Genomic DNA, 23401 nt, shown 5'->3' on the forward strand with positions numbered 1-23401 from the left:
GCAGTTTGAAAGCACATCAAAGTGCAAGTAGATAAATAGGTACTGCTCTGGCAGGAAGGTAAAGGGCGTTTCCGTGCGCTGCTCTGGTTCTCCAGAAGTGGCTTATTCATGCTGGCCACATGATCTGGAAGCTATACGTCGGCTCCCTCAGCTAATAAAGCGAGATGAGCGCCGCAACCCCAGAGTCAGCCACAACTGGACCTAATGGTCAGGGGTCCCTTTACAATTACCTTTAAGGCCTTCTGAGGGAGAGGAGCTGCCTTTGGGGACAGAGAAGAGGTGTCCAATTTTGCCAGGGGCTGGAGAGCCACCGGAACGGGCTTTGTGGGCCAGATCTAGCCTGCAAGCTGTGGGGTTTGGTACTCCTACTGTCCATGAAACCGAACACACTCCACATTGTCCTCACCAGGTGCAAGCTTGCGCCAAAAGATTCCTGTGGGAACAAAAAAAACCCTCACTAATATAGATTTGAAGAGGGCAACCTGTATATGGCCTGCATATTTTTTCAGCCAGAACTCGTAGGAAATCAGTTCTGACACCTCTCTTTTGGGCACCATTGCTGTTCTAAGAGAAGGAGGGTTCACTGTGAGTTCTGGTACCTCTTTTTCTAGAAAAATAGCTCCACACATTGCCCTCATGCATGGTAAGGAAGGGGGAAATGGGGGAAGGGCTGTCAGAGAGGGGGGGAAGGATGTGGTGGAAAGGAGGGTGGCAGAAAGAAAGAGTGAAAAAAGATATAATAATAATAATAATAATAATAATAATAATAATAATAATAATAATAATAATAATTTATTTGTACCCCACGCATCTGGCTGGGTTTCCCCAGCCACTCTGGGCAGCTTCCAGCAAAGATTAAAAGTACATTAAAATGTCACACATTAAAAGCTTCCCTAAACAGGGCTGCCTTCAGATGTCTTCTAAATGTCAGGTAGTTGTTTATCTCTTTGACATCTGATGGGAGGGCGTTCCACAGGGCGGGCGCCACCACCGAGAAGGCCCTCTGCCTGGTTCCCTGTAACCTTACTTCTTGCAGGGAGGGAACCACCAGAAGGCCCTCGGCGCTGGACGCCTCAGTGTCCGGGCAGAACGATGGGGGTGGAGATGCTCCTTCAGGTATACTGGGCCGAGGCCATTTAGGGCTTTAAAGGTCAGCACCAACACTTTGAATTGTGCCCAGAAACGTACTGGGAGCCAATGTAGGTCTTTCAAGACCGGTGTGATGTGGATTCCCTATCCAGTCTTGGCTTTAGCTGTGGCCCTCTTTCAGTGCTTTCTCTCTCTTTTTGGTAGAATATCTATTGATGAAAGTGCCTTGGGTGCTGACACAAAATGATTGCCATGGGTAGTGAAAGAAGCGGTGAGAACTGTCACAAAAAAAGCCCAGCCACTCCGATACAGATCCTCAGCATATAAATTCAGTGGTACCTCAGGTTAAGTACTTAATTCGTTCCGGAGGTCCGTTCTTAACCTGAAACTGTTCTTAACCTGAAGCACCACTTTAGCTAATGGGGCCTCCTGCTGCCACCGCGCCACCAGAGCCCGATTTCTGTTCTTATCCAGAAGCAAAGTTCTTAACCTGAAGCACTATTTCTGGGTTAGCGGAGTGTGTAACCTGAAGCGTTTGTAACCTGAAGCGTTATGTAACCTGAGGTACCACTGTACACACACACATCAGACAGAGTCACACGGCTGTAATGTAGACCCCTCAGCCGCCCCAATTTTACTGGGATATCCCAGATTCACAGGAGCATTCCCAACTTCTGTTGGGGAATGTCCCACATTCTCCTTGCAGAACTCCCACCAAGCTCTGGAAAGATAATTATGAGCCAGCTAAGTCTCTCCAGGGACACTCCTGGCACTGGAGCTGTTCTGGAGCCCAGCGATGTCGCCACTTCCGCTCCTCTTCTCAGGCCTGACATGGGCATGGAGCTGTGGCCTGGCAGTGGTGGACAAGGGCCAGGCAAGCTGTGCCCACAGCTGCCTGGTGCACTGTAGACTTGCGGAGGAGAGGTGCTCCCTCTTCCTATTAATTGTGACCCTTTTATGTCCCAGATCCACAGCTAAGAAGGTTGGCAGCTATGCTGCAATGTCACATCTGCTTTGCCCCTAGGTTCAAAATGGACATTCCCATCTGCCAGTGTGTGGCGATCACACAGGGTCCCTGGATGTTTGACGGTCTATTGATCCCTGTGCCACCACTATAATCACTTTCCCACTGCCACTAACCCGTTACTCTCGGGTAAAACACCGAGTCCAGACAGTTGTTAACATTAAAACAAATAATCAAGTTTATTTTATAAGCATGAACAAGTTTGTGGTTTCAGTTAATTTTTCTTGTCAGTTTCTTATCCTTAGTTTCTATACCGGCCTATAAAGGTAAAGGGGCCCCTGACCATCAGGTCCATTCATGACTGACTCTGGGGCTACGGCGCTCATCTCGCTTTACTGGCCGAGGGAGCCGGCGTACAGCTTCCGGGTCATGTGGCCAGCATGACTAAGCCGCTTCTGGCGAACCAGAGCAGCTCACGGAAACGCCGTTTACCTTCCTGCCAGAGCGGTACCTATTTATCTACTTGCACTTTGATGTGCTTTCAAACTGCTAGGTGGGCAGGAGCTGGGACCGAGCAATGGGAGCTCACCCCGTCGCTGGGATTCGAACCGCCGACCTTCTGATCGGGAATTCCTAGGCTCTGTAGTTTAACCCACAGCACCACCTGCGTCCCACCTATACCGGCCTATACCTTCCTAATAACTGCTAACTGATTATCCCAACTGTCTATCTGACTCCTCCTATCAGTTTCTCTCACTCTCTCACATCAAAACTCGACCAACCCACAGACTTATCCTCCCTCTTCCTTCTCCAACTCCCAACTGACTTTCCAACAACTCGAACTCGAACTCGAACTCCTCCCCTTGGCTTCCCACTGGCCAATCACTTCACACTCATTTAACATTTTCCTTATGACCCACCTAAGAGGGCAAACGCCACACAGTGCCATTGCCCCAGCGCACGATGACACCCACTCTGCTCCAGCTCATGTTGCAGGAGTTTCCAAACGGCAAACTGACATGTCGTAAACAGCGAATGTTTGAGCACAGGCACTAAAAGTAATGATGGGTTTGTTTAGTGCCACGGTGCTCCAGAATTCATCTGGAAATAAAAATTATTTATAGCAAGGTGTCCTCCTACCCTTTGTAATAATCTTGTTACTTCCACGCTGCCAAGAGATTTTATTTTTCAAAGCCTGAAGCTGCTTCGCGAATGGGAAGCTTTTGCTACCATCAAGTTACAAATGGCATGCATCAGGACGAAGTCCCTATGGACACAAGAACAACCTGGCTAGATCAGACCAAAGGTCTCTTGAGCTCAATGCCCTGTCTCCAGCCGAGGACAGCCGGAGGCCTCAGGGCACAGAGGGGGTCACATTTCCTTTCTCCCCAGTGCCTGCTGGTCTGGATTCAAGTACAGTGGTCCCTTGGTTCTCAAACGCCTTGGTACTCAAACAACTTGGAACCCAAACACTGCCAACCCGGAAGTAACTGTTCCAGTTTTGAGTGTTGCACTTCCGATTTGAGTGTCTCCCTTCTACGCTGAGGTTTGTCTGTTTTTGCTATTTATTTTGCGTTTTTGTTTTTGAGGCATTTTTGTGTCTGTTCAGCTAGTGATGGATGGATGGATGGATGGATGGATTGATTGATTGTGTGACTGCAGTACATTGTTTATTGCTTTCATTTTATGGATCAGTGGTCTCTTTAGATAGTAAAATTCATGTTAAATTGTACTTTTTAAAAGTCTGTAATGGATGAATCCATTTTGCATTACTTTCTATTGGAAAGCGCGCCTTGGTTTTGGAAGGCTTTGGTTTTCGAACGGACTTCCGGAACTGATTAAGTTTAAGAACCAAGGTGCCACTGTACGTCTTAAGTCTTGAGTTAAGAGCCTAAGAGATGTGAGGTGGAGATTCAGCCTCTGCGCTGGGTAAAGAAAAGAAGAACTACAATAAAACCAGCCATGGCCAGTGAGGGGATTTCTGTCGCGAATTCCTCGCGGCGCTTTTAGCAGAATGCTCAGAGTCCCAGGTTCTTTAGTGCAGTATTTATTATTGTGAGCTAAATATCTACAAATATCTACAGAAGCAGTTCATATAATCAGACAGAGTACCTGCACCTTGAGGCAAAAGAAGACTCCACACTCATCTACACCACACCACGCACACTTACTATTGGACGGGCTTTACTTTTAAACCGGTGACAGCCAATCACATTACTGCTGAGTCATTCCACAGAGAGTATTGCATCAGCCTGTTGCAAACTGAAGTCTGCAGACTTACTTACACAGCATCCTGTGAATCCCAACAATTTCTTGCACCAGATTAACCCAACCAGGCGCGCTACATTTCCCATGAGCTCCAGTTAGCATGGGTGTCAGGGGCTCAGGAATAGAGGCACAGGGGAGAGAGGAAATGGAGAGCGAAGGGGAAGGATCTGAGGGCAGCGTAGGGGAGTATGACAGTGACCCGAAAGATTCCATGAGCTTCTCCAGCGAATCAGAAGTTTCCCAGAAGGAGGCGCCGATGGTCAGGGCAAGGGGGGCCCCAGGGGGGACGCACCAGAAACAAGGGGCCAGCGGGGACTCCCAAAGCAGCAGCTGGAGATCAGGACCAGCTTCCCCACCAGAGCGTAGTGGGGGGGAGGAGTCCCATGTGTCAGTGCCAGCGTCTCCTCCAGCAGGGAGAGAAGAAGAGTCAGGGCTGACCACGCCTCTATCGGAGAGTAGGGGAACGGAGGGGAGGTCAGGTCCAGCTAGCCTCCCCGAAGGGGGAAGCAGTGACAGGAGCAGTGTAACGGTCAGGAGGAAGGTTGCCGGCTGGGCGCGCGCGCCAAGTTCGAATGTACAGGCGCGTGGGACAGCAGAAAACCCGGATTGGGAACCAGGTCCTAAAGCCCGCCGGAGGCAGGGGGAAGACTCAGGGGACTCAGAGTCAGAAGAGTCTAGGAAAGGCGAGACCCCAGCTGACAGGCGGACCCAGAGGAAGAGAGAGCAAAGGAAGAGGTGGAGCAAGGCTAGAGTCTTAAACTGGTGTCTGGGGGGAGGAGATTCAGACGGAGCTTCAGTGGTCTAGAGTTTCAGACGTAGAGCTGCACGCTGCAGCTGTGAAAGTGAAACTGAACTTCAATAAAGACTTTTGTATATAACAACGAACTGGCGTTGGTCCTTTGTGAGCTGGGACCTTGGGCAGCTCTGACAATGGGTAACATTAAAGTTGATGGGAACGGACATTCAGAACATCTGGAGAGCACACCAGGTTGGCGAACAGCGCTTTACACCTGTCAGGGAACTGCCACTGGCTCAGGGGCGAAAGGGGAAAAGCTGGATGGATTACAGACAGGCCCCAAAGATCGTGGGAAGCAGCTCCTCCTCAGCGGAGGAGAGTAACCACGGCTCCAGTGGAGAGGAGCTTCAGGGCTCGGAGGAGGCGAGGCGGTGCCAGGACACCTTGCCTGGGCAAAGCGGGGAGGAGAGAGGTCCTCCGTTACCCATGCCCTCCTTGCGCAGAAGGCTTCAGCTCCGAGAGGGGAAGCGCAGATTGGGCGTCAAGAAACTACTCTGCTGGGGAAGGTTTAAGGACCGCCCACTCACAGATTCTGCCAGTGAATGAGCCCAGTGGCGTAGCGTGGGTTGTCAACACCCGGGGCAAGGCAAGTAATTTGCGCCCCCTAACCCGTGGATTTGCGCCCCCTAACCCGTGGATTTGCGCCCCCTAACCCTAACCCCCAGATGTTGCGCCCGGTGCGGCCGGCCCCCCCTGCACCCCCCACGCTACGCCACTGAATGAGCCAGTCACGGGAGAGTGGCGCTCTGGACAGAGAAAGTTTATTTTGGCATCAAAAGCAAGGCATCACAGCTGAGCAGGGAGGCATTTGCCTGCTTGCTCTTGAGCAACCCCTTGGAACCCTAACAACACCCATAGCTGGTCTTCTGGCAGAGTCTTCGAAAGAACAGCCCTAGGCATGTCTACTCAGAAGGAAGCCCCCTTTCATTCAGTGGGACTTACCTAATGGTTCGCAACTTAGACTGCAGCCTAAGTTGAGCTTGCTTGCCATGTGCCTCACTAAAGCTGCAATCCGATGGGTGCTTCTCTGAAGGTAGGGCTGGGAAAATCTGTGAATTTTGGTTCCCCTCACTTCTTGCTTTCCCAATCTTATGTTCAGTTCACTCTGCTTCTACATCGGTTTTCATTAAAAAAAAATGCCCGCATGGAAATTTATGCACATTTTCACCTTCCTAATATATGTGCTTTCTCTCTGTGTGTGTTCCAAATTTTAACAAATCAATCTAAATTATTTAAATTTAATACATTTTTTTTAAAAAAATAATGATTAGGTTCCCCGCTCCTGTTACAAACATATGTCCATTGCTTCCTGATGTTGCTCCTTCATTCTTCTTCTTTAATCACCTTCTCATCCTTCTAGTAATTTTAATCCATTTTCATAGCTGGCCTTTCTTGTTTCCTTGCAATCAGCACCTTTGTCGTTTCCCACACATGTAAATATCCATTTCACGTGTGTAACCCTTCCAGCACTCTGTTTCCAGACGTGGTGCATAGAGACAATTTATGGTGTGCTTTCATATGCAATTTTGGCTAATACAGTGGTACCTCAGGTTAAGTACTTTATTTGTTCCGGAGGTCCATTCTTAACCTGAAACTGTTCTTAACCTGAAGCACCACTTTAGCTAATGGGGCCTCCTGCTGCTGCCGCGCCACCAGAGCACAATTTCTGTTCTCATCCTGAAGGAAAGTTCTTAACCCGAGGTACTATTTCTGGGCCAGCGGAGTCTGTAACCTGAAGCGTATGTAACCTGTGGTACCACTGTATTGTAAAATAATAGAGTTGGAAGAGACACCCCCCCCCGGGTCATCTAGCCCCATCCTGCAATACAGGAATCTCAGCTAACCCCCCCCCCCTTGACAGATAGGCACATCTGAAGCCCATTTCTCAAAACATACTGCATTTTGTGTGTTGTTTTCTATGAATACAACCTGTTTACGTGTACTTTCCCCTAATGTCCATATTTTGTACTCTGGGCAAGGCAGGGGTGGAAGAAAATGAAGTGCAAAATTCAAAGAAATGTAAATTAGAAAGGTGTGTTTTGCTTTCTTTCCTGATTAGAGGATTGTGATGTGGGCAAGTTTTCATTAAAATGGAAACTAAACTAAATTCTCCCTTCATCCTTACCTGGGTGCTACTTCCTTCTGAGTAAGGATGGGGGAGATATTCAATTCAGTTTGGATTTATAGGCAAACCTACTAAGTGCCTATTGTTTTCTGAAACAATATGCAGACAGAAACACAGCCATCCTCTGAAATTCCCATTTCTCCAGATTTTACAACGCATGTTACTGAAACACATACCGTAGGTAAAGGTAAAGGGGCCCCTGACCACTAGGTCCAGTTGTGTCTGACTCTGGGGTTGTGCACTCATCTCGCTTTATTGGCCGAAGGAGCCGGCGTACAGCTTCCGGGTCATGTGGCCAGCATGGCTAAGCCGCTTCTGGCGAACCAGAGCAGCGCACGCAAATGCCGTTTACCTTCCCGCCGGAGCAGTACCTATTTATCTACTTGCACTTTGATGTGCTTTTGAACTGCTAGGTTGGCAGGAGCAGGGACCGAGCAACGGGAGCTCACTCCGTGGTGGGGATTTGAACCACCGACCTTCTGATCGGCAAGCCCAAGAGGCTCTGTGGTTTAACCCACAGCGCCACCCACGTCCCTTACCGAGACACATATACTAGAGTAAAGTGGGCATAAACATGCATATATATTAGTGAAGATAACATGCAGAAATGCATTATGTTAGGGGTAAATTGCTTTGCAAAATTGTTCCCACAAGGCAAGATGCATATTAAAATGTGCATTTTTAGAAGGAATTTACACTAAAATGCTGATGAGGGAGTCAGGCTTAGCATACTTAAGAGAGGCTATTTGCACACTTGCACACATCCTTTGGGAGGGATGTGGACTTGGTCACATCCCCCCACATCCCCCCAGCCATCAGAAGTGGCTATACTAATCTGAAGAGTTTCTTGAATGGGAAAAAGCATCGAGTTCAAGGTTTCTCAGGGATGAGAGAGCCCTATAGAAGCCGATTTATTTCTTTTTTTGCCTTGATTGCCATTAGCTCATGTGTCTTTATTTTAATCTAGCAGTTATTGACCTGCTTCCTCTTCCGACGCTGCCATTTCCCTCCTTAAAGGATTCAGTCGTGTGGCATTACAAGTGTTAACATTTTTCTTCTGGCACAGACTGTGCAAGGGAGCGATGACTCTAAATCACGTCTGCCTTCTGGAGACTGCCAGCTCTGGGAGCCCAACATAATGAATGACACGGAGTCATGACGGGAGCGAGAAAGTGCATTTGAGGCATTACCCGAGAGAAATGGCAGCTCCTCTAGCCAAGCTCAGCAGCTTCAGGGGCTATAACAATGAGACACATTTACGTGCCAAGGTTGATGTGGAAAAAGTGCCTTCCATCCCTCCATGCTGTAGACACTCACGCATTCAACTTTCAGTCTTGGTTAAATAGGTTTTGCAGGGTTCTGTGCTTCAAAAACCTCCGAAACCTTTTGACCAGAAAAAGCAGTGAAACAAACAAGATCGACCTGTCTCAGTACCAGGGGATGCAGGCCTAGCTTATAAACGACAGTCCATTTCCATGTTCTTCATCCTCACTTCTATATGAAAGCCCCATGCTAAGGATGGGGTATTGAGACTGGGAAATTGTGAATTGGGAAGGAAGGAAGGAAGGAAGGAAGGAAGGAAGGAAGGAAGGAAGGAAGGAAGGAAGGGACTGTGAATTGCTCAAATCCTCTCTTTGAGCTCCACAGCAAAGCAAGAATCCACACATTTTCCTTGCAAGTCCATAAACAATTACTGCATTCACTAGATTGTGTTGGTCATCAATGCACGTTTTCCACCAAAGCAATAGGTTTGCTAGGTACCATGTGTCCTTTGTATATCTAACATCATCATTTAGTCTCCTTCTCCTTCTCCTTCGCCTTCTCCTTCTCCTTCTCCTTCTCCTTCTCCTTCTCCTCCTCCTCCCACCCATCTGATTGGTTGCCTCAGCCACTCTGAATGGCATACACTGAGCCAACCATCTACCCCTCCAAACCCAACCAAAGGTTCCCTCAGCCTCTGGTGTGCAGCCAGTGGCATAGCACGGGGGGCACAGGGGCGGTTGCCCTGGGTGCAGAATTGTATGGGGTACAAAATGTCAACACCCCTCTCCCCGAGCAGCCCCGGGCACTGGCAACCCATGCTACACCACTGTGTGCAGATAAAGAGAAGCAGCATGGCTGCTTGCTGTTTTGTGGGCTTGTAACTCTTGTGAGCCCAAGACTGTCCTGAAAAGTACCTTCTGAACTAGAGCTGAGCCGAGACCTTGTACACTTTCACCTTGTACATGAGACCTTGAACATTCATATTCAGACCTTGTACATGGAGATGCACAAACGATGGCATTCTTGCAGCCTGCTGAATAACCTGCTGGTTGTATTTTCTGAGATAAATCTGCTGTGAAATGGACTTATTTATATCTGGTGTCTGCCAGTCCGGGGTTTACCCGGAACAACATTTCGAATTAGTAGAAAGGCATGAGCAAAAACCAGTCCATCCATCTCTCTTCTTTTAGTTAGCAAATGAGAATTCTTGTTAGAAACCACAAGATGGCACTGTGGACTTTGTTACTTTGCCCTACCTTCAGTTCTTGGCTCAGGCGACTCGAGAATATTATAGGAAAAGAGCTGCCTTTGCTATTTGTTTTGCTTCTTACCTAAAAGCCGCTGCTTGAAAAAAGAAAAAGAAAAAGAAAGTTTTAAAATACACTGAAATTTAATCTGGTAGGTAACATAACCTGAATGCAATAGCCGGACAAAATGAAGGAAGACTGACCATTTTCTGGTAATTTAATTGTCTAGACAAATGGATCCTTTATAAAATGTCTAATTCTTCAATCAGCAGCAAGTCTTACAAAGCCATGCAAAATATGACATTTTGCAAATGCTGGGTTGCTGCCAGCCTGTTGTCTAAAAACTGCTGTGATCCTATGCACATTTATTTGGGAGCGAACGCCATCAAACTCAATGAGCCTCCTTTGAGCAAACTTTCGGTTGTGCTGCAAAAGGCTCTATTGTCTCTGACTGGGATGCCTTGTTTATTTTCATGGATGCACACTGCCAGGCACTCAGGTCTTCCACTGCCTCCCACAGTTTGGTCAAACTCATGCTGGCACCTTCGAGAACACTGTCCAACCATCTCGTCCTCTGTCATCCCCTTCTCCTTGTGCCCTCCATCTTTCCCAACATCAGGGTCTTTTCCAGGGAGTCTTCTCTTCTCATGAGGTGGCCAAAGTATTGGAGCCTCAGCTTCAGGATCTGTCCTTCCAGTGAGCACTCAGGGCTGATTTCCTTCAGAATGGATAGGTTTGATTTTCTTGCAATCCATGGGACTCTCAAGAGTCTCTTCTAGCACCATAATTCAAAAGCATCAATTCTTCGGCGATCAGTCTTCTTTAAAGCTATGGTTAAAGCTATGGTTTTCCCAGTAGTGATGTATGGAAGTGAGAGCTGGACCACTCTGAATAGGACTGATTAGTTTGAATTATTCCATGACTTGAAAACAGAGACTCTGCGTGTTCTATTGCTACCCAAAAAAACCTTAATAAAAACATTATTATTATTATTATTATTATCATTATTATTATTATTATTATGTGCTATGGTGGTTTGCTTGCAGGTTTGTGGGACTTCATTATTTTTATTCAGTATTGTAGTTTTCCAGTTGTATTGTTATATGCGGTTGAATCCAGGGAGGTCATCCTCTCCCTGCAAGGACTCCTGCTCGCAAAATGAATCTTCCCCCCCTCTCTAAAATCTGTCCCCAAATCTGTCCCCAAGCCTCTTTATCCAATTTGGGAAGGCAGGAAGAGTAATAAGGGGACGTTCTGTTGCACAAGCAGAAGTCCTTGCACAAACGGAACGACTCTCTTGAAGACAACCTATTGCTTTTCTTATTTTTGCAAACTGCTTGGAGACTATATTGGTATCAAGCAGTATATGCATAGATGAAATAAAATAATAAATGCTATTCAAAATATTTTTTTTTTAAAAAAAACCCCTGCTATGGCTGGTGCTCGAAACCAACTTTTTAACAGACCCCGCTGTGCCTGCTTAAACAATTCTTTATACGCTGGGCTCCAAGAGCATGAAAATAAAATTAATGTTAATAGTAGCTGCATGCTCACTTCATTAGGGCTGGTTTCCAAATGCCATTGATATCTGACCTGGAAGCAGCTGTTCCTAGCGAAAGCAAATTTAAAACGAGAAAACGGTGTTATTTCATAAAACAGAAACAAAGTGCACCCCCATTCTCCATCTTCATACCAACTTTTTTCTTCCACACCAAATCCCTCAATAATATTTCTGTTACACAGTTGCGGTATCACTTCTCAATTTCCCCCCTCTCCATTTTTTCCCCCCAAGGAAAAATAACGGTTCCACTTTATTAGCCTGACGCTCCTGAATCTGAGGGTCTGGGAGCTACCAATAACAGGAATCCCCTGAAGACTGTATGCAAATGAATGGAGCCCGAGACACTCAGTCAAATCTATCTGGTTAATTGCTGATTTGCCGGCCTGAAATCTTTGGCATTGATTCTCAGCATGTTTTTGGAAATGGAAGTTTTGTGTTTGGATTTTTTTTTTTAAAAAAAGGAAAAAGAAAGTATCTTGCTCTGTTTTTGCTATAAATGATGTGGTTGAAACTAGAAGTGCCAAAGAGCAGAATCCATGTTTTACATAATCAGGAGGGCAAGGTTTCCCCAGAGACCACAAAACTGGAGCAAATGGAACTGAAGTATATATTAGCAGGTCTTTTATTAAATTTTCATTTTAACAATCCAATAAAAGCCACAATAAAACATTCCAAATTATCATACAATTCTAAAAAAGCCAATTATACAATGCCAAATTATATATCTTTTGGGTGACTTCCCATGCTCTAAAGTTCGGGGAGTAATGATCTAATATAATTACTGCATTTCTTAATTAATAAATGGTCCAAATAAAGCATTTCCGATGTTAATCCTTCATTTATTTTGGCAGCCACTGGTCCATTCCACTTTTGCACGTATTCATATAATCCATCCATTAATTTAGCAGGCGGGTTAGGTCTGTGTGAAATAGTTTAAATATTTCTTCTTCTTGCTTTCCTGTTGTAATCCAAAACCCAAAACACCACTTGATATCATGCGTTTGTAGATAGGAACAGAAATCACTGTCTTGGATCTTGTTCGGCCACCCGGTTACATTCCATGAGAGACGTTTAATTGTTTTACAGTGATTTACTCTTAGTCAATTGCTGGCCAATGTACTCTCGGAGTTTACCAGGTTTGAGGCAACAGGGTATTGCTAGTGTTAGTGGGATGATCCAGATGTTTGATTATTTCAGTCGTCGTACATAAAGTACTCACGTTTGTGTTCACTGGGCCTTTTCTTTGCAAATTTCTCACTAGCAGGGATTCCTTGGGCTCCTCCTCCTCCTCCAAGTATCTCATCTTTCATAGAATCATAGAGTTGGAAGAGACCACAAGGGCCATCGAGTCCAACCCCCTGCCAAGCAGGAAACACCATCAGAGCACTCCTGACATATGGTTGTCAAGCCTCTGCTTAAAGACCTCCAAAGGAGGAGACTCCACCACACTCCTTGGCAGCAAATTCCACTGTCAAACAGCTCTTACTGTCAGGAAGTTCTTCCTAATGTTTAGGTGGAATCTTCTTTCTTGTAGTTTGGATCCATTGCTCCGTGTCCGCTTCTCTGGAGCAGCAGAAAACAACCTTTCTCCCTCCTCTATGTGACATCCTTTTATATATTTGAACATGGCTATCATATCACCCCTTAACCTCCTCTTCTCCAGGCTAAACATGCCCAGCTCCCTTAGCCGTTCCTCAGTACTCTGGTGGTTCTATAGTTATCATTCTGTTATGGACATTGGGTCTATTGTCAGGCTCTACCTCCGATTCTTCAATGTCTGGCTCATACGATCAAGCCTCTTGATGTCTGTTGCTCTTCCTGAGGGAGATTCCTGAAGGAGCTTAGAAAATCCTCTTCCAATGGATTTACAGAGTGCTCAGATTCCTGAGGATGATTGTCTAGAGGAATCGGCTGTTCCTTTTGGCTCACCTGGTTATTTTGATGTTGGGCATGATTCTGCGAGTTCAACTCGGGCATGTCTGTTTCCTCCCCAAAAACACCACTTTCGATTCTGCACACAAGGATAAACCTTAGTGCGTCACATTCAAGACAAAGGAAAATCTGGCTTCCATGTTGGCAGGTCTTTTAAATGTCTAATGTCCACAGGCTGTTGCAGCCGTACGCGGATACAAATCGCAGACACAGCTTCTTCATCCTCACTTTTCAGCTCCTGAAGTGATTAAGAATTTCCCTGTGGTCCCAGCCATTCTGTAGGACAAACCAGGACAACCCTTTAACATCCTTGGTTGCAATGGGGTAGCCAATAAGTGCATGGCAAATTCTCAGGTGGAAGGTTTGTGGTTTTTTTTTTTTTTAAGTTGGAAAACAGTCTCCCGTGTCTTGAAAACACATGTACATTTTTCCATCCTGCAGCAAACTCTGGAGGGAAAAACCTGATTCTACACCCCCCTAGTATATATGGGGAGAGGATACTCCTTGGCTAACACCTCTGATATTAGCAATATATCACCTTCCAACCCAATCCCAAGGTGAAATATTGAAGGTGAAATATTATTTTAGATGTGAATAAATGCATATCTAGTGACTTAAAATGCTTCTTTTAAAAGGCGGAACACTTTCCACAAGCCCAAAGGAAAGGCAGGACTGAGCTGTGCCCTTAGAAACCAAGAGCCAATTCAGATAATTATGAAACCACAATGAAATGTGACTTGAAACGTGTATGATCTTTGGATGTCAGCGAAGAATGCTTGCTGGCGAGGCCTATTGACTGAAGGAGCTGTCTGCTTTTATTGCCGTTTCCAGATCAGTAACATATATGGGTCTCTCGTGTTTCAGGACCCAGGGAGGAAGCCTGAAAAACAGCCATGGGCACCACAAAATACCAGTTTCACGGGGGGGGGGGGGCTGACAATGCTTAGAAGTGCCCCAAACTAGCAGAGCACTGACTTTAACAAACACCATCTGAAAAAGGAGGCGATGCAACCTTCCCAACCAAAGACGCCTCCAATAATAATAATAATAATAATAATAATAATAATAATAATGATGACAGGGAGTCTTCATGGGCACCAAAGGCATGTCTGAGGGTGTCTCTGTGCCCACAGGGGCCACAATGGGGATTCCAGGATAAGGGTAATTTCTCTGCTCAGCTTTCCACATGAGGCCAATGGGAGTATCAAACTTTCAAATGTGGTTGCCTCTCAGGCCACCTCCGGCTTAATTTGGGCCACAGATCTCTAATTTCTTAACAACAACAACAAGAATCATATTTATATGCCGTCCATCTGACTGGGTTTCCCCAGCCGCTCTGAGCGGCTCCCAATGAAACATTAAAAAAACACAATTCGACATCAAACATTAAAAACCTCCTGATACAGGGCTGCCTTCAGATGTCTTCTGAAAGTCAGCTGGTTGTTTATTTCCTTGACATCTGAGGGGAGGGCGTTCCACAGAGCGGGCGCCACCACCGAGAAGGCCCTCTGCTTGGTTCCCTGTAACCAGTGAGGGAGCTTCATGCTCTGGCACCGAGGGGCGGAGAGCAAGTGGGGGCAGGGCTGGCACGCGTCCCAGGGGTGTGGGGTGCTGCCTGCGGGGGCATGGCACCCTGCGTGGGCGGGGGGCCAGCCGCGATGGCACCCCACCAGGATCGCACTGCCGGGGGTGGTGCGCTCCCCCCGCACTCCTCTTCCTCCGTCAGTGCCTGCAACCTCACTTCTTGCAACGAGGGAACTGCCAGAAGGCCCTAGGAGCTCGATCTCGGTGCCTGGGCTTCATACAAACGGGGGGCTTTTTATTTTTAAAAATGGTATTAATCCAAGGTCGGCATCTGAAAACAGCAACCACCAGCCCAGAGTTTTCCTGTTGTTGCCTGTTGTGTAGCTTCCTTCCACGCATCATCATCTTTTTTAAAAAAATAGATATTTATTAAGAATTTTCCATTTTAAAACATGTACAGTTTAGAACCCTTCTTTTCTATAACATATTTCTCTGACTTCCCCACACCTCCCCTTCTTATATTCCAGTTCAAATTGTTAATTCAGCAAGTTCTTATCCCCAATTTTTAACCTTTTTATATTTAGCTGAGTTTAAAAACCATTTTCACAACATCAAAATTTATGCATCAATGTTCATTCTTAAATCTTAAATCCTTTTTCTAAAGTCGACCCAAATTCCCTTCCACGAATTCCCCACATTTCATACTAGTGACAAAACCGCATAAAAAGAAAAAAAATGGATTATAATTATGCACCCTTTGGATCCCCAAACCCCATCCCCACGCATCATCATCTTTCAGGGCTCACTCTGAGAGCTGGCCTTAGACGTATGGAGTGGCTTCGGAGGGGGGCAGACATGCTTTTGGGAGGGGGGCAGACATGTTTTGGGAAGGGGGCAGACATGCTCTCCAGCATTTAAAAGCTGCCCCATGTTAGCACGGCTGGCTGAGCAGGAGGGGAGCAGGACTTGGAAGTGTGCTTATCAAGTCTCTGTTGCTTGTAAGAATGTGGAGGCTTGGCTTTCATAAGTAGCGAGCGGGAAGGGGGGGGAATCCCTTGTGACAGACCCCCAAGTGAGACAGGCCACACTGTTATGGTAGAAGCCATCGCAAACAAGTTGACGTGACGTTATCGTGTTGCCGTTTCAACTGAGGAGGATCAAATTAATGGCCAGAAATGAAAACCTACCACTTTTGTCTGGGAAGCTGTGATTCAACACACCCAGCGATTCGTTTTCAAAGAGGAAGGTTCGCTCAGGAGCCTTCCAAAGAAAAGCCGACTATTTTGTGTTGCAGGATAATAATTTGATTTTTATCTTCAAGGTGTACAAACATAGGAATGTCTCCCCAGTCAAGGCATGGTGAGCCCAATACTTTTTGCTGCCTGAAGCAGAACAGAGAAAGGTTCCCTCTCCGCCAAAACCAAGGTGATTAATATTAAGTCCCATAGTATTCTTTTTTAAAATAACAGTTTCCTAATTTTCCAATTAAAAAAAGCAATACAAAACAAAATAAATGCAAAGCAGATTGACTTCCCTCTAATCCCTTCCTTGGTTCAATTGTCTGTCGAGATATTGCATGTCCATTGTTAAATTTGTAACATGTTTACATCACCTATTATCTATTCATAACAAAATTACAAGTAGTTTTAAAACTCTGCTAATGTATTAACCTGTTCACATTGCTTCAGTATATATGCAGTAAACATCTTCCATTCTCCCTTGATTCGTTGTCATCTCTTCCTCCTAGTTTCATTGTCAATTTTGCCATTTCAATATATTCCATTAATTTAACTTGCCAATCTTCTTTGGTTGGGACACCTTCTTCTTTCCAATGTTGTTCTAATAATGTCCGCGCAACTGCAGTTGCATTCATAAATAGATTATTTTGTGATTTTGGTAGGTCCATTCCTGTAGTACCTAATAGGAAAGCTTCTGGGTTTTTTTTTAAACAAGGGTTATTTTAAACATCATCTTCATTTTGTTATAAAACATTTCCCAATATTTCTTTATGATTTTACAATCCCACCACATGTGAAAGAATGTCCCAAGTCCCATAGTATTCAATGGAGCTTGCTGGTAGAACACTGATGGAGCACTTGCCTGGAGTGCAAAAGGTCCCAGTTTCTACCTAGTGCATTCTGGTTTCCCTGTGAATGTCCCGGTCCTCAAACACTCTGCACTTCAATCAGGAGAAAGCCACACTTGCAGAGCCAGGACTGCAGGGTCCAAGCTGCCACAGGAACAGCCTGAGCTGTTTTACCAACCCAAGCTTGTCAAAGGCCCTCCTGGCCTCTGAGGGACACCAACTCCTTCAGAAGAAGAGGAATCTCACCCAGAACTGATAAGCTGACCTACCTCCTCAATGCAGATGTGTAGACTTCTCAGAAGCATCTTCTCTCCCCTCCCCCACCATAGGGAGCTGGGTGGTTGACTCAGTGGCATAGCAAGGTCAGGTGGTGTCAGGGAACTGACATCGGAGCTAGAGGCGGAGGGAAGGCTCTCAAATGATGCTGGAGAAGGGCCCAGAAGGGAGAGAGGCAGCTCCGCAGATGGGGAAGCAAATCAGCGCAACACCAGGGATATAGAGGGGCTGATGGGGGAATCGGCGAGAGGGCTCCAGGACTCTTCACCGGACACCAGCGGGGAGAGCACGGGTCCTCCGCTACCCACGCCCTCCCTGCGCAGAAGACTTTCGCGCAGAGAGAGAGTAGGAGGAGACTGGGTGTCAAACAACGTTTATGTTGGAAAAGATTTAAGAAACGCCCACTGATGTATTCTGCTAGCGACTGAGGCAGCCACGAAGTGAAGGGCTGCCCAGACTGAAAGGTTTAGCAAGGCAACAAAGCCTGGAGAGGCGGCAACTTACGCACGAGCAACCCATACACATTACAGGTGGTATCCGGTACGAAAAATTTATTGTCACACCCCGCCCCCCACATTGAAATTATTATTTTTGGCCGGCAAAAATGGTTTGATTATATTTCATTTTCTTTTGCAGAGCAAAATCTGTTGAACTTTTTTTGAGGACCCAAAGTTGTTGAGCTTTTTGGGGGGAGAAGATGCCCCCCAGGGGTGGCACCCAGGGCGAACTGCACCCACCGCACCCACCTTGCGATGCCTATGGGTTGACTGGATGAATCTCCAGCCACACTCTTCTGATCTTCTTATATTGAGCCCTTTCTCTCAGCACCCACAATTATTGAACTAACTTGGTCCATACAAATGCTTAACTGCTCTAGTTTATTTCCAGAAAACCCCCCCAGCAGAGTTTGTGTGCAATAAGCACATTGAGTGCAATGACTTCTGTCGTAAAACTCTACAAACCATCAAGCTGCACACACCTTGTATGAACTTTAAGAATCACAGTGCCGGCAAATTTGAAGGGAGAAATGTTGTGGGCTGGAGTGGCAAACATAGCTGTCAACTTATAATAATAATTTATTATTTATACCCTGCCCATCTGGCTGGGTTTCCCTTATCCCTTTTCTTGCGAGGAATCCTATTCGGAATAAGGGAATTTCCCTTAAAAAAATAGTTGACAGCTATGGGCAAAGAAAATTAAAACAACCCCTGTCACCACCATCGCTCCCTTACACAGTACCACACACCATGCAAATCCAAAATTGTTGTTTATTTCCCCACCACGACCACCCTTCATAGCAATTAATATCACCCAGTTTTAGCATCCAACAGATCTGCTATGTCAGTGTTTGGCACTGCTGATATTTAGAGGTGTTTTGAGATTCTATATATAATTTCACATAAGACATTTTTTAAAAAAACAACAACACCAACCTTCTCTTTTATCCCTGCACCTGGAGCTTTTCTTAATTTTTGCGCTTAAGCTGTTTCAACCAGTTGACTTGTCATTGCCTCATTGAGATTTAATTTAACTTGATACTTCTTGCTTTGTTCCATTTCCATGCAAATCCGTCTTTTAACAGTTGCTGTTATGCCATCCCAAAGCTTTTCTTCACCAGAAAATCACTTCCTTCGTCTCCTGCAAGGCATGCTGGCCTCCCTCCCCACTTTGTGGTCATTCTTTTCTTTTCACTTTAGCGCCGGCAGTGAAAAGATGACAGCTAACCCAGTGCACCGATTCACTCAAAATTATTGTTCAAATAATAGGTCATCATTTTTAAAAGTTTCTGGCAATTATACTATAAGATGGGAGATTAAGTAGTATTTGTCATAGCAAGCACGCTTTGTGGGAGAACTTTGAGCGCACACACTTTCTCTGTTTGGGGTTTTGCCTGCAGGAACTTGCCATGTGATTACAGCCTTTTGGGAGAGACAAATAAATATGAGAAGGCTGATTTATGTATAAATCTAGCAAGTCAATAAGGAAATCCCAGTCCTAAACCTCTGCTGCCTTGCAGGATATCTTCAGGAGAAGAAAGGGCTAAGGATTAAACCCTACACAAACCCAGAGTGGATTCCCTAAGACAGTTGGATGGTGCCTCGTACGCCCCCTTTCAGACCCCACCTGGAATACTGTGTCCAGTTCTGGGCAGCACAATTTAAGAAGGATGTTGACAAGCTGGAAAGTGTGCAGAGGAGGACGACCAAGACGTTCAAGGGTCTGGAAACCAAGCCTAATGAGGAACGGTTGAAGGAGCTGGGTATGTTCATGCCAGGGTCTGGTTCACAGGCGATCGAAGTTCTGACAGGGGACGTCAGGACCAGGGGCAAGATGGTGGGGTGGGAGCAGGGACGGGGGTCCAGAAGCCAGATGTCAGGAAGCCAAGGGTCCGAGGGTGAGGAAGCAAGGAGTCATGAAGTCAGGGGTCCAAGGATCAAGAAGCAAGGAGTCAAGAAGTCAAGGGTCTGAGGATCAAGAAGCAGGGAATCAAGAAGCCGAGGTTCAAGGATCAGGAAGCAAGAAACCAAACACAGCAAGGCAGGAAGCATGTTGCTGTGGCAAAGAGCCGAAGGGAAATGCTGACCTTATATGCCTTCCCAGCTCTTGCCACAAGGTGAGCACCTTGACTCTTCAGAACAAACTTAGTAAGGCCCTAGTCCTGCAATGTCCTATTGGTCACAGGGCCTGGCTCCTGCATGCACACCTGACATTTCAGCCTGGAAAAGAGGAGACTGAGAGGAGACGTTGATAGCCATCTTCAAATATCTCAAGGGCTGTCACATGGAAGAGGGAACCAGCTTGTTTTCTCCTGCTCTGGAGGGTAGGACTCCATTGTCTCTTGAGCCAGACGGGTGCCAACAACAATAAGGAAATGGTGTGCATGCCCTGATAGAATTGAGCAAAGGTGGCCAACTTGTGAGGCCATTCTGAACTAGCAGGGGCCTTGCCTGAAGCGAAATGAGAGGTTTCCTCACTGGCCTCTGTCATGAGATGAGGATGAGGAATATTTCATTCCGTGGTTTATTCACATTTAAACAAGAGTGGAGATGGAAGAACTAATTCAGTGCAACCCAAGTGGAGAGCAAAGGGGCACATTCAGAGGCAGATTTGCTCAGTGAGCCTGAAACGTGACACCTGTATTAGCCATGTTTTGGTTTTTGAAATGTCATTGGAGCCTCAGCAGCGATCAATGCTTTCATGTTCCCCACCAAAGGCTCCTTATTGAATTGTGGCTCAAGTCAGTTGATGATCGGGAAGGCTCCCTCTGCATGTGCAGAAACATCTCAGGTGACGTTGTAACATGAATGAAAAAAGGGGAGATTTCAGCCAATCCTGGCTGCCACCATCTACTTGGTACTGAGAGTCTGAGCAACAGCTGAAATTTCCCTACTTTTGGACTTCCATGGCTGATGGAAGTCCAAAAAAGGAGAAAATTTGTAAAGTGGAAATGTTTATCTATTTTTCTTTTGCTGAAAATTAATAACAAATATTATTTTAAAAAAAGAAATTTCCCTACTTTTACCTCCAAACAAACAAGTCATTGCATTGCCTCTTCATAATACCAGGAATTCTCAAGTACCACCTTAAGGAGATTGGTGTATCCAGGGCCAGATTTAGGTTTGATTTACCTTCAGCTACTGAAGGTAATGTGGGACACGGGTGGCGTTGTGGGTTAAACCATAGAGCCTAGGACTTGCCGATCAGAAGGTCGGCGGTTCGAATCCCCACAATAGGGTGAGCTCCCGTTGCTCGGTCGCTGCTCCTGCCAACCTAGCATGTCAAAGTGCAAGTAAATAAATAGGTACCGCCCTGGCGGGAAGGTAAATGGTGTTTCCGTGAGCTACTCTGGTTTGCTAGAAGCAGCTTAGTCATACTGGTCACATGATCCGGAAGCTGTACGCCGGCTCCCTCGGCCAGTAAAGCGAGATGAGCTCCGCAACCCCAGAGTCGGCTACAACTGGACCTAATGGTCAGGGATCCCTTTACCTTTACTTTGCTGAAGGTAACGGGGCCCTTCATATGTCCAGCTGTCCTTTGCCAACAACAAATTGTTGCTGTTTTTTGTGTTGAATATATGCTATATGGTAATTTATGGACCTCATAGGTATCTCAAGCCATTTGCACATGTTGCCCTGCAACCAGTCCATGCAGAATGTAGGCAACCTATATATAGAAAGGAGCAACCAGGGATATTTGAGGGAGCAGGCAAGCAGGTGGGATGCATGACTTACATCCTAGGAGCCTACACAACACAAAACATGGTTGCTGTATGTAGGTTTTATTTTCTTTGTTTGTTATCCTATATTTTGGAAATGTACATCCAGTTTTTTTCCTCCTTTAAATTTTTGGGGTTCCCCAAGAGAGTGGGGCCCTAAGCTATAGCTTGTTTAGCTTATACGTAAATCCAGCACTGGGTGCATCACAAGAACCATTTTGTTGTTGTTGTTCCTTTGCAATCTGATACCCTAAAACAGCTGACCTAGATGGGCATTTCCAACGGCTGGTGGCGACTAGGCTGGCCTTGCCTGGGAGCAGCCAAAGAGACTTGGCTCCATTTCACACATCTGCAATCCTCCCCAGAAAGGGCAGCCCTCCGTGGCACAGCTCTAGTTACAGCCTGGGAGCTTGTGTGTGGAAATGATCTCTCTCTTTCATGATCTCATTTGTTGGGCAAGATTGGCCAGTTTTATACGTCCTAAAAGGACATTGCCATTGTCGGACTTCAAAACATTTAAATGCTGTTGTTAGAAAGGTAGCTTTTGGAGTCTGGATTTCAAACCAGTTTTGGACAATACAGCGCCCAGTCCTAACCCACATAATGATTCGTGATATATTGCCAGGGCAAAAATTATGAAACCGCTATTATGATATGAATTTCAAACTGGTTTGGGACAATATGTTTATCTCCCAGCCCTCTCACTGAGCTACAGACTCCCCCAAAACAAAGATACTGCAATCTTCTGCAAAGACTTATGAAGGAAGGAAGATAACTAAGCACAGAGTAAGGATTTGAATTTTGGGTGAAGACTCATTTGGGTTAAAGCAGTACCTAAATGGCTTTTGATTTAAGTGCCTTTTCACTAAAAAGATATTCATTTCCATTTATTCTTTTGCATACCTTCGAATGTTTCCTTGTCCGTGAAGACAGATACCGTTCTGTCTTTGCATGCTTGCAAGCACTGACCTTTAGATTGTTGTCTGGACTGGTTCCACTGTGTCACCAGTTCCATGGAAATAAAGTGAGAAAATTAAAAGGGAAAAGGAAATCAGCACCTTTACATCCCAGGACCGCCTTGTGTTAGTATTTCATGCCTCCGATGCTGCAGGTGAGATTGGTGTAAATCACATGCCTGTCTGGGAAGATTGTGGGAATGGAAGACATTCTTATCTCTTCCGCTGTATGTACTATTGTACTGTATTTTTGCTTTTACTACTTCCTATTTTCCAGAGAGAGAGAGAGAGAGAGAGAGAGAGAGAGAGAGAGAGAGAGAGAGAGAGCCATGATTCCTTTGTCTGTACACGTTGTTGTTTAGTCGTTTAGTCGTGTCTGGCTCTTTGTGACCCCGTGGACCAGAGCATGCCAGGCACTCCTGTCTTCCACTGCTTCCTGCAGTTTGGTCAAACTCATGTTGGTCGCTTCAAGAACACTATCCAACCATCTCGTCCTCTGTCATCCCCTTCTCCTTGTGCCCTCCATCTTTCCCAACATCCGGGTTTTTTTCCCGGGAGTCTTCTCTTCTCATGAGGTGGTCAAAGTATTGGAGCCTCAGCTTCAGGATCTGTCCTTCCAGTGAGCACTCAGGGCTAATTTCCTTAAGAATGGAGAGGTCTGATCTTCTTGCAGTCCATGGGACTCTCAAGAGTCTCCTCCAGCACCAGAATTCAAAAGCATCAATTCTTGGGCGACCAGCCTTCTTTATAGTCCAGTTCTCTATGTCTGTACATAGTGTGTAAATAAATACGCAGATTAGCTCTACGATGTCTCATGCTTCTTGGTGTTTTGCTAGAAGATTAGTGTGCATATATTATTTGATATATGTCGCTGAAGCACACTGGAGAAGAAGGGAAATGCCTTTTCCAGAGCTGCACATACTGGAGGATGCTCGGAGTTCAGGGCTGCAGGGGCACCCCCAGGGCATTTTCCAACACCTTGGACCCTGTGATCATCACTGAAGGCCCTTCTTCAAGTACCCTCTCCACAAGAGATCTGGAGGGTAGCCACATGAGAATACGGTAGGCCTTTTTCTGAGCTGGCTCCCCAGGGAGGCT

The 23401-nt window shown here is 45.9% G+C and overlaps 1 long non-coding RNA gene across 1 annotated transcript in view; it reads right to left on the minus strand.

The window, feature by feature from the left end:
• Nucleotides 1–2264: 2264 nt before the first annotated feature.
• Nucleotides 2265–23401, minus strand: part of LOC309522158 — a 40091-nt gene continuing 18954 nt past the window's right edge. Inside the window, exons 2-3 of the long non-coding RNA XR_014214928.1 lie at nt 2729–2901; nt 2265–2361 (exon numbers count right to left, since the gene is read on the minus strand). This is a non-coding gene — a long non-coding RNA (uncharacterized lncRNA). The remainder of the gene's footprint in view (nt 2362–2728; nt 2902–23401) is intronic.

This window comes from Podarcis vaucheri (genome assembly GCF_965113315.1).
Source record: "Podarcis vaucheri genome assembly, chromosome: 17".
Taxonomy (NCBI): domain Eukaryota; kingdom Metazoa; phylum Chordata; class Lepidosauria; order Squamata; family Lacertidae; genus Podarcis; species Podarcis vaucheri.